The following is an 18495-nucleotide window of genomic DNA, read 5'->3' on the forward strand; positions in this document are numbered from 1 at the left end:
GATTTTCATTTTTGTGCTTTCCTCCCCACATTCCAAAAGCCATAACTTTTTTATTTTTCCGTCAATATAGTCCTATGGGGGCTTTATTTTTGCGGGACGAGTTGTAGTGTTTCGTAGCACCATTTATTGTGCCATATAATGTACTAGGAAAAGGGAAAAAATATTTGTGTGGTAGAAAATGAAAAAAACAGTGATTCCTCCATTGTATTTTGCGCTTCGTTTTTACGGAATTCACTGTGCAATTAAAACAACATGTTAACTTTATTCTGTGGGTCAATGCGATTACAGCGATACCAAATACATATAGTTTTTTTTATATTTTACTACTTTTGCAAGTAAAAACCTAAGTGTAAAAAATAAAATTTATTTTGTGTCGCCAAATTTCGAGAGCCATTACTTTTTAGTGGTATGAGGGCTTATTTTTTGCGGGATAAGCTGTAGTTTTTAATGATACCATTTTGGGGTACATGCGACGTTTTGATCACTTTTTGTTTCATTTTTTGTGGGAGAAGAGGTGACCCAAAAATAGAGATTCCGCCGTTTAAATTTTATTTTTTTATGGCGTTTACCGTGCAGGTTAAATAATGATATATTGTAATAGGTCAGACTTTTACGGACGCGGTGATACCAATTATGTTTTTTTTTTGGACTTTTCATTTTTTTACATAAAAAAAAACAACTTTATTTTACTAATTATACTTTTTTTATTAGTCGCCCTAGGGGACTTCAACCAGGGATCGTTAGCTCGCTTGCACGATATACTGCAATACTAATGTATTGCAGAATATCGTGATTCTGACAGGCTTCTAATTAAACCCTAGGAGCACAAAGATGGTGGACCTGGGGGCCTTCCTTACCCGACTTTGGCGTATGGATACGTCAAATATCGGGAAGGGGTTAAAACGCTAATCGGGTGCCACATTTTACATAAATTGAGAAATCAGGTTTTGTTTTTATTAACTTTAACCCTTTCATGACCAAGGATCATTGATTCCCCTGTGTCCAGGTTAAATTTTCCATTTCTGATTTGCACTTCTTTAAACGATAATAACTTTGCAACCGCTTTGAATATCCTATTTTTACTTTGTTTTTTTTTACAAGACTTATGAGGCTTTAATTTTGTAGATTAGTTTAATTCCATGTTTTACATTTTTAGTATGAGCAGACAAATCACAAAAAATGGGGAAAAGAACACTTTTTATTTTTTTTTATATATACTTGTGTTTGTGTGTGCGTGTGTGTGTGTATATATATATATATATATATATATATATATATATACATGTGTGTGTGTGTGTGTATATATATATATATATATATATATATAAAGTCCAAAAGCAGATGAGCACAGCACTCCAGCATACCTATATATTAGGCCATGTGCTCTTTACCAGAGGATGAATCAGTTCCCCAAATTGAATATAAAAACGACCATAGAACAAAATAACGGCAAAATGGCGTCAGAACCCGTGCTGCGTCCAGAGCTGAAGAGGAGAGTAAGTATATGATTATTGTCTGCTGGGGCCCTGTATCTAAACCTACCATGTCGTAGACTTAGATACAAGACCCAGCAGACAAGATCACCCATATTGTGTGATCCTGTCAATCTGGGCCCTGTATCTAGACCTACCTTGTGGTAGGCTTAGATACAGGGCCCAGCCGACAGGATCACACATGTGGTGATCCTGTCGGCTGGGTCCTGTATCCAGGCCCGTATTTGCCACTCAGCACTAGCGCTCTGCCCGGGCACTCCAGCACTGCTCTCGACGTCACTGTCCACACATGTCTATATATCTCCCCGAGGGTTACGTTTAATGTATACCTGTGACGGATGCCATACAGTTGCATCCATCACCAATAGTCTCCCAGTCCTAGCTCACATCTGCGTTGGAGGCTCCGTTAGGGGTCTCCATTGCAGATTCCAACTGAAGTACTGCAAACAATAGCGCGGCATGCTGCGCTATTGTTTGTGGTGAAACCGTAGACACCACGATGGAACCTATTTAAAGTCAATGTCGGGTGCCCGTTGTCTCCTGCATTTTCATCGTTCTGCTCCTCTGACAGGGCAGAATAACTGAATGCTGAACTAGCAATCATTCACCTACATACCGAGTCCCCACACTAGGTCTTTTTAGTGGTGCATGCTTAGTGGCACATCACGGGTGATCCTGCACCCCTTATAAGTATCAGTAAACTAAGCATTATCAGCTCTAGGCTCTCTAGCTGTTAGTACATCACGCGGTGCGCAGTTACCTCAGCTAATTATCCTGCTTTTAAAAGTAGGCCAATGACCTGAGGATAACTTGGGACTAGGGATGCACGGTGCATCGAAACTTCGATACTGTTTCGATACTGTGCATCCCTAAACGGTTCGATACCGCTATTTCTTGTATTTCGATACTGAGCTGCGCAGCTGCACAGCTCAGTATAGTAATACATGAATGTATGGGAGCGCGGCTGCGGCTGTGCAATACATGTGTAATTCAGCCACAGCCCCGCTCCTGAGTCATGATAAGTTTGCGGGGTCAGGATGATGCGATGCGGCCAGCGCTGCACTAATGATCGGCGGCACTGGAGACAGAACATGGCGGGCGCACTACAAAACACTCCCATGTTCTGTCCTCAGTGCCTGAACTGCCGCTCATTAGTGCAGCGCCGGCCGCATCACCTCATGCTGACCGCGCGCGCACTTCCTGTCAGGAGCGGGGCAATGGCTGTATTACACAGCCCCGCTCTATAGCGGCGGAGATCAGCGAAACCTCTCATCTCCGCCGTTATTCCCCTGAATGCTGCGATCACAGCTGACTTCAGCATTCAGGAGAAAATGAGCAGGGGGGATGCCCCTGGATCGCATCACAGGGAATTCCTGTGACGCGATCGAGGGCCATACCATATATGGGCAGACAGCCCAGGGTCTATTGACGGACCCCAGGGCTGTCTTACCATATTTCATGTTGTTAGGACATACCCAAGTATGTCCTAACAACTGCCTGTGTGCTATCCGTCCACAGGTTAATGTACTGGCATATATCTGATATATGTCAGTACATTAAAGTTTAAAAATAAAGTAAAAACAAAGTATTGTTAAATTTAAAAAAAAATACACATTCACCTTTTTTACAATAAACATTAAAATAAGTCTCAATACATAAAATATTCACACATTCAGTAATGGCGTGGCCGTAATAACCTGCACAACAATTTTTTTGCATCATTTATGATGTGTACGCTGTAAAAAAATGAAATAAACACGGCTTTCATTCACTTATTAATGTGAGGCGCGAGGTGCGATGAATTTAACCTCCATGTTCCTCACATTAATAGTAATTAACCCCATCATGTACCTCGCACATTAACCCATTATGACTGAGAAACATGATGGGATTAATTACTATTAATGTGTGGCGCGTTCAAAATTCATCACACGTCGCGCCTCACATCAGAAAACGGAAGAATTTTTTTTATTATTACTGTTGGCAAAAGTATCGAAATTGGTATCGAAATCGCAATACTAAACGAAGTATCGGTATCGAAGTCCAAATTCTGGTATCGTGACATCCCTACTTGGGACCACGTGATGTAAACTAATCAATGACCACTTAGAGCTGTCACTGCTTCGTTAACTGTGACAGAACCAGGAAAGGTGAGTATAATAATTGTTTTGCTTTTTATATGTTGCTAATGTTTTTGTTTTTTTACAGATTCGGTTGTTGGATTACGTTGGATCCGAGGACTACTTTGATGACCACGTTTTTTTTATTTTCAATATAAGGGTTAAACAAGGGTTATGTGTTTTTTTTGTTTCAATAAAATATTGTTTCTTTGTGTCTGTTTTTTACTTTAAACTTTATTAGTACAGGGGCGGCCGCAGGCTGGCATTATCAGGCTCGGGAAGGCCAGAAGCTGTGGCCCTTCCCACCCTGGTAATGCTAGCCTGCTGCTGCTATTTTATATCTGTCTAGTTATGAAAAATGGCGGGTCCCCCCTCCCCCGATTTTTCATAACCAGCTAGATACAACATAGCAGCAGCAGGCTAGCATTAGCAAGGTAGGAAGGGCCATGGTTTCTGGCCTTTCCGAGGTTAATGATACCAGTTCCCGACTATCACTACAGATGAACATGTACTGCATCACACCCGGATTTTCCCTGTGCCCCTGGTCGTGGTGGGTACCGGGGTAATAATGGGGAGGTAGTGTTAGCCTCCGATCGGCTAACATTAAGCCCCGCCTTAGTAATGGACGTTGTCAATCAGCCAGCAGCCATTAGTAAGGCAGTAGTAATAGCCTTAAGAAAAAAAAAAAATACAGACACACAGAAAAAATATTTTCATGAAATAAAAAAACAGTTAACCTGGTAAGACCTGCGTTAACCATTTTATTGAGATAAAAAAAAAATGCGGTCATCGAAGTAGTACACACAGAACCGGGACTAAGCCTACATATATCTGGGGATGGTAGGAACTAGCATTAAACTAATTAAAATCACCCAGGGCAGAATGGGAGGAGTGTGAGGCAGTCACTAACCCCACATATATGAATCACATAAACAACACAAAAGTTTGAACTTGTTGTTCAAACTTTGGTGTTGTTTATGTGATTCATATATGTGGGGTTAGTGACTGCCTCCATTTTTTGATCTTGCACTCCTCCCATTCTGCTTTGGGTGATTTTGCTGAGTCCCAATTGTGGGTGTATGTGCAGCATTGGTACCCACCTCATAGAGGTCGCCTTGTCGTGGCAGGTGGGCTCACACGATTTTAACAAAATGTACACGAAGAACAGTCCTATTATAAGTAGAACTTAGCAGTAATGCATATACTATTTATATTTAGTGGTTTAGGTGGCCTTGGTGTTCGCAGAGTGCTGTCGCCATTTTCTTGTGTGCTGTATAAATTTGTAGTCACAGGCGTTTCTCCACCTGTATACACGCTTTGTTTCATTATGCTGGAACGTGGTGTTCAAACTTTTGTGTTCATGTAAGATATAATATATATATATATATATATATATATATATAAATATATATATATATATATATATATATATTCATTCACACACATTTTTTGAGGGAAAACATGTCTTGAGGCTATTGCCCCTGATGTTTAAAGACCTTAGCAATGCCCCTGGCTTAGGAGACCCAGCGATGCAGCTGAAAACCCAAGCAGTACATTTGCACTGGGGCCCATGAGCCTTTAGCTACACCCCCTTGTCATGACACCTATGCTGGATTAGTTTTAGAATGGATAGGGGTGAATCCTGACACATTATTTTGATGTTAATGGTGTCTTATATTGATTCTGTTTCTTTATGGTTAGAATATGGATGCAGCTGTAGAAAAAATAATGACTGTGCTAAACAGAGCCTTAGGCCTAATGCACACGACCATGGTTTTTTGTCCGTGTACTATCCGCAATTTTGCAGATAGCACACGGACCAATTCATTTATATGGCCCCACGACCTTGATGTTCACGGATCCGTGGGGATGGGGGCGCAAAAACTCAGTACATGTAATTTTACTGTCCATCTTTGCGGATCATGTGACCTACTGAGGAGGTTGGGTCAAACTGGTGATGTCAATTCCAGCTGCCTTTTTTTTATTTATTAATTGCTGATCCATGAATACTGATAACAGATGCACTTCAGAAGTTTGTTTTGTGAACAAATAGAATGCAAATACTAACAACATATCCATCGTGTGCGTTAGGCCTTAGAGGTATAGCAATAAATATAATGTGCTTAGTTAAGTAAGGAAGAGTATGACACCCTAATAATTATACAAATGGTTAGAATTACACCCACCAAATTAGCCCGTCCCCAAAACAAAAGAGTTTCTTGTTTCTTTAGAATCACAATTTTTATACACTGTTCAGCCATAAGATTGAAATCAGTGACAGGTGAAGTGCATAACGTTTATTATTTCGTAACAATCGCATCTGTGAAAGGATGGGATATTTAAGGCAGCGAGTGAGTAGTCAGTGCTTAAAGTTAATGTGTTAGAAGCAGGAAAAATAGGCAAGCGTAAAGGATCTGAGTGACTTTGACAAGGGCAAAGCGTGATGTCTAAATGATGGATCAGAGTGTGTCCAAAATTGTAGGTATTGTGGGGTGTTCCGTGTATGCAGTGGTTAGTAGCTACCAAAAGTGGTCCAAGGAAGGACAACCAGTCAGCCTGCAACAGGAACATGGCTCATTGAGGCGTGTGTGGAGCAAACGCTAGCTTGACTGGTAAGATCACACAGAAGAGCTACTGTAGTAGAAATTGCTGAAAAAGTTATTGCCGGCTATGATAGAAAGGTGTGAGTACACACAGTGCGTCGCAGCTTGCTGCATTTGGGGCTATGTAGCCACAGTCTGATATGAGTGCTGACGACTGCTACAAGTACCTACAATTGGCATGTTAGTATTACAACTTGACCATGAAGCAATGGAAGAAGGTGTCCTGGTCTGATAAATCACACTTTATTTGACATCATGTGTATAGCCAGGTGCGTGTTTGTCACTATCCTAAGGAAGAGAAGGCACTAGGATGCACTATGAACAAAAAAATAAGCCAGTCTTGGGTTCCGGCATTCTTGTGGATGTTACTTTGACATTGTTGCAGACCAAGTACGCCCCTTCATGGGAACAGTATTCCCTAATAGCAGTGGTCACTTCCGCAGAATAATGCACCCTGCCAGACTGCAAACATTGTTCAGAAATGGTTTGAGGAACAGGACAGTTCAAGTGTGTTGCCCTCCAAATTCCCCAGATCTCAATCCAAACATCTGTGCAATGTGCTGAAAAAACATGTTCGATCCATGGAGGCCTCACCTCGTTATATACAGGACTTAAAGTATCTACAGTACTGCTAATGTCTTGGTGACAGATACCACAGGACTCCTTTAGAAGTTTGGTTAAGTCTATGCTTTGATGGGTCAGAGCTGTCAGTCCTATTTTAGTAGTAAATCAGTGTGTGGTTAAATTAAAAGTAAGAGACACAATTGACAACAAAATGATAGCTGTAAATAGAATCTCAACTGATTCCCCAAATCAGAGTTGTCGAAAAATCAGACAAGATTGCATTCAGAGTTTTTGAGGTGTGGTCTCAATTGATCAAAGATACTTATAGGGGTTTTCCAATCCTTTTTTTTTTTTTTAATTACTGCAACGCTTCTCAATTTATTTATTAATGCCGTCTGAATATCGTTATCTCCATTTTTATTTTTTAATTTACCATTATGCTCTATTGTTTACATTGAGAGGATTGTTTAACTCTGTTTGTTGTCTTGCTCTTCCAGTCATACAGTTCCAGGCATGCACCGCCCTTGTCCCAGCATGCAATCTGCTGACAGCAGGCACTCATCACGCCTACTACACCCAGCTATACACGATCTCCATTGCCATTTTACTGCTCTCATTAGATCAGTGAGAGCTAACGATAAACCTGCAACATATCAGTGCTGTACCAAACTACACTCTCTTACATAATGGTTAAAAAAACAACTTAATTTGACTCCAGAGCCAAAGTCCCAGAGCAAGGCAGAGTGCTAGTATAGGCTCTGCCCGGGTCTCTTCTTTGGGGAATCCCCTGACATAACTGTCCATATATGGACAGTGTTGTCAGGGTCTTCCCCAGAGTCGGAGTCCCGGGCAGAGCGCTAGTATAAGCTCTGCTCCGGGACTCCCCTGACATCACTGTCCATATATGGACAGTGTTGTCAGGGGCTTCCCCAGAACCAGAGTCCCGGGCAGAGCTCCAGTATAGGCTCTGCTCTGGGACTCTGTGGAATCTGAAGTCCATATATAAGGACAGTGAGGTCAGGGGATTCCACAGAGTCCTGGAGCAGAGCCTATACTAGCGCTCTGCCCGGGACTCTGGCGCTGGGGAAGCCCCTGACAACACTGTCCATATAGGGACAGTGATGTCTGGATTCTACAGAGGCCAGGAGCAGAACCTATACTAGCGCTCTGCCCGGGACTCTGGCTCTGGGGAAGCCTCTGACAACACTTTTCATATATGAACAGTGATGTCAGGGGATGTCCCAGAGCAGAGCCTATACAAGGGCTCTGCCCGGGTCTCCGGCTCTAACCCCAGCGCCAGAGTCCTTGTCAGAGCGCTACTAGCAACTGGCTCCTGACATCACGCGCAGGCACTGTGATAGTGCAGGAGTTGGCATGCATGGTAAACACTGCTAGTGTAGAAACCACGCATGCTCAGAGACTGGCAGTGTTTACCACACATGCTCAGAGACTAGCAGTGTTTTTCTCACCTAGTAGCAGACCGGAAACTATCAGAAGAAAGGGAGTATCCGGTCCACCACTTCTTTCAGTGTACAGTGATGTCAGGAATGACGTACCCATACACTGAGTCAGCCGGAAAATGGAACTGAGATCATGGACGGGCTAGCGCTGGAAGTAAGGATTTTGCTACTGGAGACGCTTCACGTAACCAGTGCTGGATTCGGGTGTTCAAAGATTAAATCAAAGTTTACTACATATTACATTATTTTTATATGTGCAGTGAAATAGAAATTTGTAAATTGGTTCCGGAAAACCCCTTTAATTTTGCATCCTAGGTGATTCTGTTCTAGTTTTCAGATTTGTTTCCCCTTGGTTATACATGACTAAATATTGCATGAATGGCACTGCACCATAGCGTATCGTCCTGGAGACTTATGGTACAACTGTAAAAGTAATGTATGTGCTACTATTCACTGAAATTACACCGTTTTAGCTGGTTGATATATTAATGCTCTACCTTTACAGGTCAACAGCAAGCCTGAGAAATTATTCTGACAGCTTACTTTAACAACATAGTATGGTAGAGGGGGAGGTATTGTGGCTTGAGGGGATGGAGCAGCCAACATTGGCAGAAATTGATGACTCCATCTCTGACTGGAATAACGTATCACCTGTCCATTCACTGCCACTCCATTGGTTGTCTGGTTCTGCAGGCTGAAACAGGACAGGAGGACTGGCTATCTGGCAATGTTTATTTACGATGAGCATTCTAGCTTCCGAACCCTGCTTGTATCTATACTGATAAGTGGCAATACTCTGTGTCTAATTTTAATTTTTAATATCATTCAATGGTTTTACATAGATGATGAGTAGCCCCTGATGAATTGCAGCAGTCTATTAATTGCGTAAGGTTAATGGGAAGGTTAATTCTGGGTTGAAATAGGATTCCCTACTTTCTTTTCTACTGTAGCCTATAATAGCACAACATGTTTACACATGATCTATGGTGGGCACATCAAAATGTCACTCAGGGCAATCAAATTCCATTCGTATATCATCACTTTTATTTTTGTTGACAAACATCTACAATCTGCAAGAAAACATCTACAAGAAAAAGTAAGTGAACCATTTGAAATTAGCTTTACATTGATTACTAATAAAATGTGGTTTGACTGTTATCTATGTCACAATTATAAACAAACACAATCTAAATAACCCCTTCACGACATGCGCCGTATATATATACAGTGCTGTTGGGAAGTGGATCCCGCAAAACGCAGTACAGTTGGGTTGCAGTGATGGTACGGGCTCAAAAGCTGAGCCCACGCCATCACCGCCAGGTGTCAACTGTATATTACATCTGACACCCTGTTGAAACCAGGACCAGAGCAAGCCTACAATCTGGCCGATTAACCCCTTAGATGCTGCAGTCAATAGTGGCCGCGGCATCTAATTGGTTTGTAACCGATGTGATCGCAGAGTCGGGACCTAATAGACTGGCTGACCGTGTAAAACTGACAGTTCTAATACATTGCACTACGTAGGTAGTGCAATGTATTATAACAGCAATCAGGGATACAGGCTGTTTTAGCCCCCTAGTGGGACTAAAAAAAAAAAAGTTACGTTGATAACAATGCATTCAAAAAATGTACGTTTCAAGTTAAAAAAAAATAATAAATCACATTTTTTCCCATACTAAGTCTTTTTTTTATTAGAAAAAATATAAATAATTAGTATCAACGCATCCGTAATGACACAAACTATTAAACCATCACATAACGTATTCCACTGGTTGAATGGTGTAAAAAAAACAACTTGAAATGCAATGGCTGAATTGCTGTTTTTAGGTCACATCTCCTTCCAAAAAAATGGAATAAAAAGTGATCAAAAATTCACATTTACCTCAGGCTACCAATAAAAATAACTGCCCGTCCTGCAAAAAACAAGCCCTTAAAGGGAATGTGTCACTAGAAATTTATTTTTTTTTAGTTAAGCAGTTAGGCTGGATTCACACGACCACATTACGTCCGTAATGGACGGAACGTATTTCGGCCGGAAGACCCGGACCGAACACAATGCAGGGAGCCGGGCTCCTAGCATCATAGTTATGTATGATGCTAGGAGTCCCTGCCTCGCTGCCGGACAACTGTCTCGTACTGAAAACATTATCCAGCCTCAGTGTATAAGTGATTAAACATTGTTCTAAATTTTTTCACGAGTCAGGAAATATTATAAATTAGATTCTAACTTATAGCATTTCCCTGTGCTGGTCACAAGAGGGAGCAATTCCCAAAATTGCAGCATTGGCATGTGGTAAAGCAACCACATTGCTTTATGCTGCAAAATTTGAGAAAACTCACTCGCTCTAGTGAGCTCACAGAATCCCCCCTCCTTTATCCTGGCTAGTGCCAGGAGAAAGGAGGGCATTGAACGGTCAAACCTCCTACACTGTGTGTCGCCATTTTTTGAGCTAACACAAAGTGTAGTAGAGTTACATACAGTAGTAAACACACAGTAAAACACGTACATACACAGACTTAACTTACCTGCTCTTGCCGCCGCCGTTCCCTCCGGTCCGTCCGCTCCGTCTGCTCCCTCCGCTCCAAGAGCACAAGTCCGGAAGCCGCAACCGGAAGTAGTAATCTTACTGTCCGGTCGCGGCTTCCGGTCCACAAGAAAATGGCGCCGGACGTCGCTCGGCCGAAGACCTTCAATTTGGATTGTGCGCCGTTCCCACACAGACGGCGTACAGCATAGTGGATGGGATGGGCCCCGTTCGCATTCACTATGGGACTGTATGTGCCATATTCCATGTCTGTATGTGTCGTTAATCGACACATACAGAGATGGAAAAAAAAATGGCAGCCCCCATAGACAAGAAAAAGTTAAAAAATAAAAAAAGTAAAAGACAAACACACAAATAAATAAAACATTTTTTAATAAAACACTAAAAGCAAATTGATATAAAAATATTTTTTTTCGTGACACTGGTCCTTTAAACAGCTTTGTCGACACTATATTCTGAAAGATATAACTTTATTTTTGTGACACAGAAAACAAATGTTTTTTTTTTTAAAATAATGATTTTATTGTCTAAAACTATACTGCATAAAAAAAACTATACAAAGTTGGTAATCGTATCGACCCACAGAATAAAGTTAACATGTATTTTATGGTGCATGGTGAGTGGTGAAAACAAAAGAATAAAAAGCAATTCCAGAATTGCTGGATTTTGGTCATCTCTTTTTCCAAAAAAATTAATAAAAAGTGATCAAAATGTTGCATGTGTCCCAAAATGCTACTAATAAAAACAACATCTTGTCCCATAAAAACAAGCCCCCACACAGCTCCATTGACTGAAAAATAAAAAAGCTACGGTTCTAGTAAAGCGTGGTGGAAATAATATCCTGATGTGCAGGCCAGAGGGAAACCTTCTTTCCTGTAGTAAAACAAAAAAAAACACCTATATAAACATTGCTGTAAACGTACTGACTCGCCGGATGGAGTGAACATGTCATTTATACTGCACCGTGTACACTTTAACCCCTAGCCGCACCACTCAGTAACTCTACGTTGTCACGTGAGGTTACTTCCCGCATGAGGAAGTATAGTTACTGAGTCGTTCCCGGTGCACACTGTCGGCGAGAGAAACTCAAATCTTGCCGGCCAGCGGTCCTTTGACGCTGATTTTGGTAATTAACCCCTTAAGTGTGGCGATTGGTTGTGATCGCCGCATTTTAGGGGTTTCTTTCACATCGGCAGACCCCGCTCTGAAATCGCGGGGTTTGCCGATGGTTGGTGTGGCAATTGGAGGCCAAAGAATGGCTTCTTCTGGCTGGTCCTTATAGGATCGCTGTCAGAGTGACTGTGATGTCACACTGACAGTTGAAATACATTACACTACTAGGTAGTGTAATGTATTCTACCAGTGATTAGTGCTACAGGTCAAAAAAAGAAGTTAATAAAACTTTCATAAAAGTGTAAAAATAAAAAGGTTATTTTTTTCCTATAAGTCTTTTATTATAGGAAAAAATGAAAACTTTAAAAAAAAAGTACACATATTTGGTATCGCCACATTCGTAACGACCCAAACTAAAAAAAGTGATCAAAAATTTGCATGTACCCCAAAATAGTACCTGTAAAAACGAACACCCATCCCGCAAAAAAGAAGCCCTTGCACAGCTTTTTTGACTGAAAAATAAAAAAGTTATGGCTCAAAAATTCACATTTACCTCAGCACTTTATGGGTCAGCACTTTATGGGTCAGGATGGTTATTTTTATCATATTACTGAATTGATTCCCTTTGATCAACCCTCCTAACAAAACTATTTCTCTGATATATAAATTATTTATATTTGGTGGGTGATCACTACTATATCTTTCTGGTTACATTGATATATTTCTGTGTTGTGTTCACACCCTATAGCAGCACATCTATGGATTTCAAAGCTCCTGGCTTTCACATGTAGTGAATGTTTTTAATGAAGAGTCCACGTCCGCTAATGCTCATGATCAAAGAAAAGCCACGGAGTTGCAGAATTCAATTAAAAGCCTCACCCATAAACGGATGAAAATATGGTGGAATAGTGCTTTTCTGGCGAATTACCTGCAGATAAATCTGATTCCTAGAGGATTAAGAGTTCAAATATTCCCTTCCTTACCTATAGATGATCAATTATTTATCACTGAATGGGAAGAGAACTGTAATACTTGTGTAAAAGGGAGTGGGGTAATAGTGGGGTTTCACCTGCTAGTGTCACCCACTATTACTACCTCCTTTATAATCAGGGTCACTAGGGTTATGCCTAGTTGCCCTACCTTTCCTTTATACTAACGTCGCTCTGCTTGCTACTCAAGGGAATAAGACCGTACAGTAAATAAAGGTAATGTTTATTAACATACAGTAATCACTCTCATATATAAAATACACCAAACACAGTAACTAATCACTGTACAGTATAAACACTGTATCACAATCCTAATCTATACTGCCACCCACTTACCTAAACATACATAGAAGTTACGTTATAATACAATACACATAAGTTACCTGTAATTCTCCAACGCTCACTATCTCTGACCCACTCCTCCTAATATAACTGTCCCTGTACGCTAAGGGTTAATCAGGTAAAGGATTAACAGTGGGAAGGGTTAAACGTTTAAGGGTTAACCAGCGGATTAGCAGGTCAGCAAGGGGTTATCTCAGGGACTGCAAGGGATAGTAAGGGTTAACTCAGGGGCTTGGGCAGCAATGGGTTAACTCAGGGACAGCAAAGGTTACTCAGGGACAGCAAGGGTTAACACAGGGACAGCAAGGTTTAGCAGGAACTTAGGGAAACCAAGGCTTACTCAGGGCAGCAAGGGTTAACAGGGACAGACAGGGAGAGTTAAAGTGTAGCCATGGCTACACTATGATACTTAGCGTTTCATTAGGGGAGCAGTGACAGGAGCCGGAGCAGGTCGTTGGTGGTGTGGTGAGGTCCCAGCTGGACAGGTGAGGTTCATTAGTGATGTGGTGGCAGGACCCAGCTAGCTCCAGCTGCTGAGCGTACCGACGCAGGGCTATTTAACCCTGCCGGTATGCTCGAAGCAAGGGACAAGTGGCGCTCGCCCCCAGCTAACATGGGTCGGCATGGTGATAACATATCACCAGGAAATTTGAAATGGAGACAGGAGATCATGAGACTGTATGTGTATATACATATATATAGGGACACTTCCCTTTACAAGCCCCCTGTTGTCGGTGACTCGACAATGCAATTTGGGGAAGTGTTTGTGGGGTTCTAATTGCCCCCTCAACCTCCCTGGTTACTGGTAATGGTCAGTATACTATTGTACCTAGATACTCGACATCACCTATCTCCTCAAGGACACCTTCCAGCCAGTCCTCAGACTCTAGAGTCTAGTGTCCAAAGAAACGAAACCTCACAGTCCATAGAATGAAGTTGGAATGGAATCTCCTAGTCCATAGAACAATGCCTCAATGTCCATAGAACGAAGTTGCCTAGTCCATAGAACGAAGCCTCAAAGTCCATAGCATAGTCCATAGAACAAAGCTCAAAGTCCTGGATCTTTTTTTTCTTCTTGGATCTTGATCTTTCTTTAGCAGCGTCAGCAGGTCTTTCCAGCAGCCGATCCAATTTTAGCATGCTGACCCATGTAAGGCTACTTGTGCCCTCACAGGGTCAGCCGTGGAATGGCTTAGCCCGCCACTCGTCCCTTCCTGCGAGCGTACCGACAGGGTTAAATAGCCCTGTGTCGGTATGCTCAGCAGCTGGCGCTAGCTGTGTCCTGCCACCACACCACCAATGAATTTCACCTGTCCAGCTGGGACCTCATCACACCACCAACGACCTGCTCCAGCTCCTGCCTCTGACCTGTTGACCTTTGCTGCCCTGAGTAACCCTTGGTGTCCCTAAATTCCTGTTGAGCTTTGCTACCCTGTGTTAACCCCTGCTGCCCCTGTGTTAACCCTTGCTATCCGTGTTAACCCTTGATGTCCCTGTGTTAACCCTTGCTGTCCCTGTGTAAACCCATTGCTGCCCGAGTCCCTGAGTTAACCCTTACTACCCCTTGCAGTCCCTCAGTAAACCCCTTGCTGACCTGTTCATCCCCTGCTGTATCCCTGGTAAACCCTTAAAACATTTAACCCTTCCCATTGTTAATCCTTTACCTGATTAACCCTTAGCGTACAGGGACAGTTATATTAGGAGGGAATGGGACAGAGATAGTAAGCGTGTGAGAATTACAATTAACTTATGTGTATTGTATTGTAATGTAACTTCTATGTATGTTTAGGTAAGTGGGTGGCGGTATAGATTACGTTTGTGATACCGTGTTTATACTGTACTGTGATTCGTTACTGTGGTGTATTTTATACATGAGAGTGATTACTGTATGTTAATAAATATTACCTTTTATTTACTGTACGGTCTTATTCCCTTAAGTAGCAGCAAAGCAATTAGAGTGATGTTAGTATAAAGGAAAGGTAGGGGAACTAGGCATAACCCTAGTGACCCTGATTATAAAGGAGGTAGTACTAGTGGGTGACACCAGCCGGTGAACCCCGCTATTACCCCACCCCCTTTGACACTATATATATATATATATATATATATATATATATATATATATAATATATAGGGAAACTTCCCTTTACAACTTGCTCAAACAAAATGATGGAACTCCTGATTGGCTTAAATAAGAAATCCCTTATCAATATTGATATTGAATTAGAGCCACTTCAACAACAATTGAAGACGGCTATACCTCCTGATGCAGTTCTAGCATTTGGCAGCCAATTGGAATCTCAATACCCCATTTTGGAAAAAGAAATACAGGACACAAAGATCAAGAGATTCTCAAGGAATAAGAGTGATTTTCAACTTAAAAGAATATACAAATGGAACAGGAGGAACATGGCTGAGCCACATAGCAGAACATCCTCAATGTCATCTCTGTCCTCACAAGGTGAAGAGTACCAAATGATCTTACGTAATGGTAATGTCAGATGGAATGGGAAAAGGAAGAAAGAGTACAATCATTCCTTTAACAAAAATAAAAATGTTAAAACCAACACTCAAAACCCCGACAATGAGAATCTAAGGTAATTCATCTTTCCTCTCATTATATATCTCCATGTGATTTGCATGTAACCTTATCCCCCACATCGGTGTTTGATTTATTTGTAGCTATAAAGGATCTTCAGCTATTTGCCCATTCTCTGATGTTTAACCCCTTCCCCCTGCTTGCATTCTGGGCCCTAATGACCAAGCAATTTTTATCGTTTTTCCATCGTCACATTCGAAGAGCTATAACTTTTTTATTTTTGCGTCGACATAGCTGCATAAGATCTTGTTTTTTTGTGGGACAAGTTGTCTTTTTTAATAGCACCATTTTGGAGTAGATGCGACTTTTTGATCACTTTTTATCACATTTTTTTAAGTTAGGATTCACAGAAAACAGCAATTTTTCCATTGTTTTTTATAATGCAATCACTTTATAGTCGGGGTCGTTATGGACCAAATATGTGTAACTTTTTTGCTTTCTTTTGTTTTTTTTTTAAATATTAAAGCATTTTATATCAGGAAAAAGTGGGTTTTTCTTTTTTTTTTTTTTCACATTTTTTTTTATTAACTTTATGAAACTTTTTTTTTTACTAGTCCCACTAGGGGACTTTAATATGCGATCCTCCGATAGCATTTATATTACACTGAAATACTTTTGTATTGCAGTGTATTTTGCCTGTCCATTTAAAACAGACAGGCATATGCTAGGCCATGCCTCTGGCATGACCTAGCAGTCATTCACTACAGGCAGACCTCAGACACAGAGACACAGACACTCTGCGATCTTATCACCGGGTGTCAGTGGGATGAGGCTCCCTCTCTCCAAAACCACTCAGATGCGGCGCTCGCTATTGAGCCCTCTGGTAGCTGAGAGCAGGGAGATTTAACGGCTCCTTGCTCTGTTTATTTATTCTGATGCAGCGCCGTGAAAAGGCTATTGCATCAGAATAAAGCCCACTAATGACCGCCGTGAAAAGGCTTATCGGCGGTCATTAAGGGGTTAAGAGGTGGCATTTTAAGGAGGAGGACGTCATCTTTACGACAAAAGCGGAAAAAGATACCATAAACATTTTGGAAGAGCTTACAGGAGAATAAGATACCCCCCACACAGGTAAGATTCTAGATTGTTTAAGAAAAAAATCTAATAAATTCCCTCCCCTTTCGATTTGCCCCGCCATAGACCTCTTCGTTAAAATGGTATCCGCAGATCGGCGGTCTATCACTAGAGGCATATATAATGACAATCTTACAAGAAATGAGAGACTAAGTATTCAAAAACTCAAATCCCTCAATGATATTATATACAAACCAGCCGATAAAGGCGGAAATGTTGTAGTCTGGCCTCGTAAACTTTATATAGCAGAAGCTAATAGACAACTAGGAGTCCGCACATGCTGTAAAAAATTGAAGTACAATCCTCTTCTCTCTTTCAGTTCACAGCTTCAATGCTTAATTAAAAAGTCAGTTGATAAGGGTACAATATCCCAAGCTATAGCATAAATTTTGATTACAGTGGATTCTACCTTCTCCCCAAAATACACAAGGATATTCAGAACCCACCGGGAAGGCCCATCATCTCAGATAGGGGGGTGGCTAACTGAAAACCTTTGAAAATGTATTGATTTTTATCTCAAACCAATGGTGGGGGACTCGGCAGATCTATTATCAAAACTTGACGGCATCTGTCTCGATACCGACACAATTTTTGTCACTTGTGACTTAGAATCTTTATACACCAACATCCACCATCATGATGGCATGCAGGCTGTAAGATATATTTTACAGATGAGTGATATTGATACTGACATGACACAATTTCTACTTACCTGTTTAGATTTTGTTTTGACTCATTTCTTTACATTCAACGGATCCTTCTACCTACAGCTCCAGGGGACTGCAATGGGGGCGGCATGTGCACCCTCATATGCAAATCTGTTCTTGGGGCTGTGGGAGAGGGATCTTTTCCTGTCAGATCGTGGAGAGTCGATGGAGAGGGTCCTCTTTTGGGCCCGCTACATCGACGGCATCTTCATGATCTGGCAGGAGTCATCTGATCAACTAAATACTTTCATTTCACAATTGAATTGCAATGACAGAAATATCAGATTAACATCTAAGTGTAATAAACAGGAAATAGATTTGCTGGATATCTCGATTAAACATGATAATTTTAACTTTATTCAAACAAATCTGTTCCATAAACCTACATTCATTAATTCTCTTCTACATGCAACATCATTACATCCGAAACAGACAATAGATTCCATACCGATCAAGCAATTTCTGAGAATGTGAGAAGTCTGCTCGACTAAGGAAGACTTTATTTCTAGATCCGAAGATCTCAAAGATGTACCGAATCGGGTTATAACAAACGCTGCATAAAAAGAGCATTTACTACAGCAAAACGTATGCCCAGAAATAAATTACTCCAACCAAAAATCCAACATCAAACAAGAGACCAGGTAAGATTTATATCCATATTTAATACTAGATGGCACATGATGCGTGAAACCCTGATGAAATATTGGCCTATTTTACATACAGACCCTATTCTGTCTAAATTTGTATCAGACCGTCCATCTATGACTGCAAGACGCTCTAAAAATTTGAGAGATAATCTGGTGAATAGCCACCTCTGTCCAGACAAACGAAAAAATATTTTTGATACACCAAACCCAAAATAGGGCTATAAACCTTGTGGAGCTT

Source organism: Rhinoderma darwinii, chromosome 3, assembly GCF_050947455.1.
Source record: "Rhinoderma darwinii isolate aRhiDar2 chromosome 3, aRhiDar2.hap1, whole genome shotgun sequence".
Taxonomy (NCBI): Eukaryota; Metazoa; Chordata; class Amphibia; order Anura; family Rhinodermatidae; genus Rhinoderma; species Rhinoderma darwinii.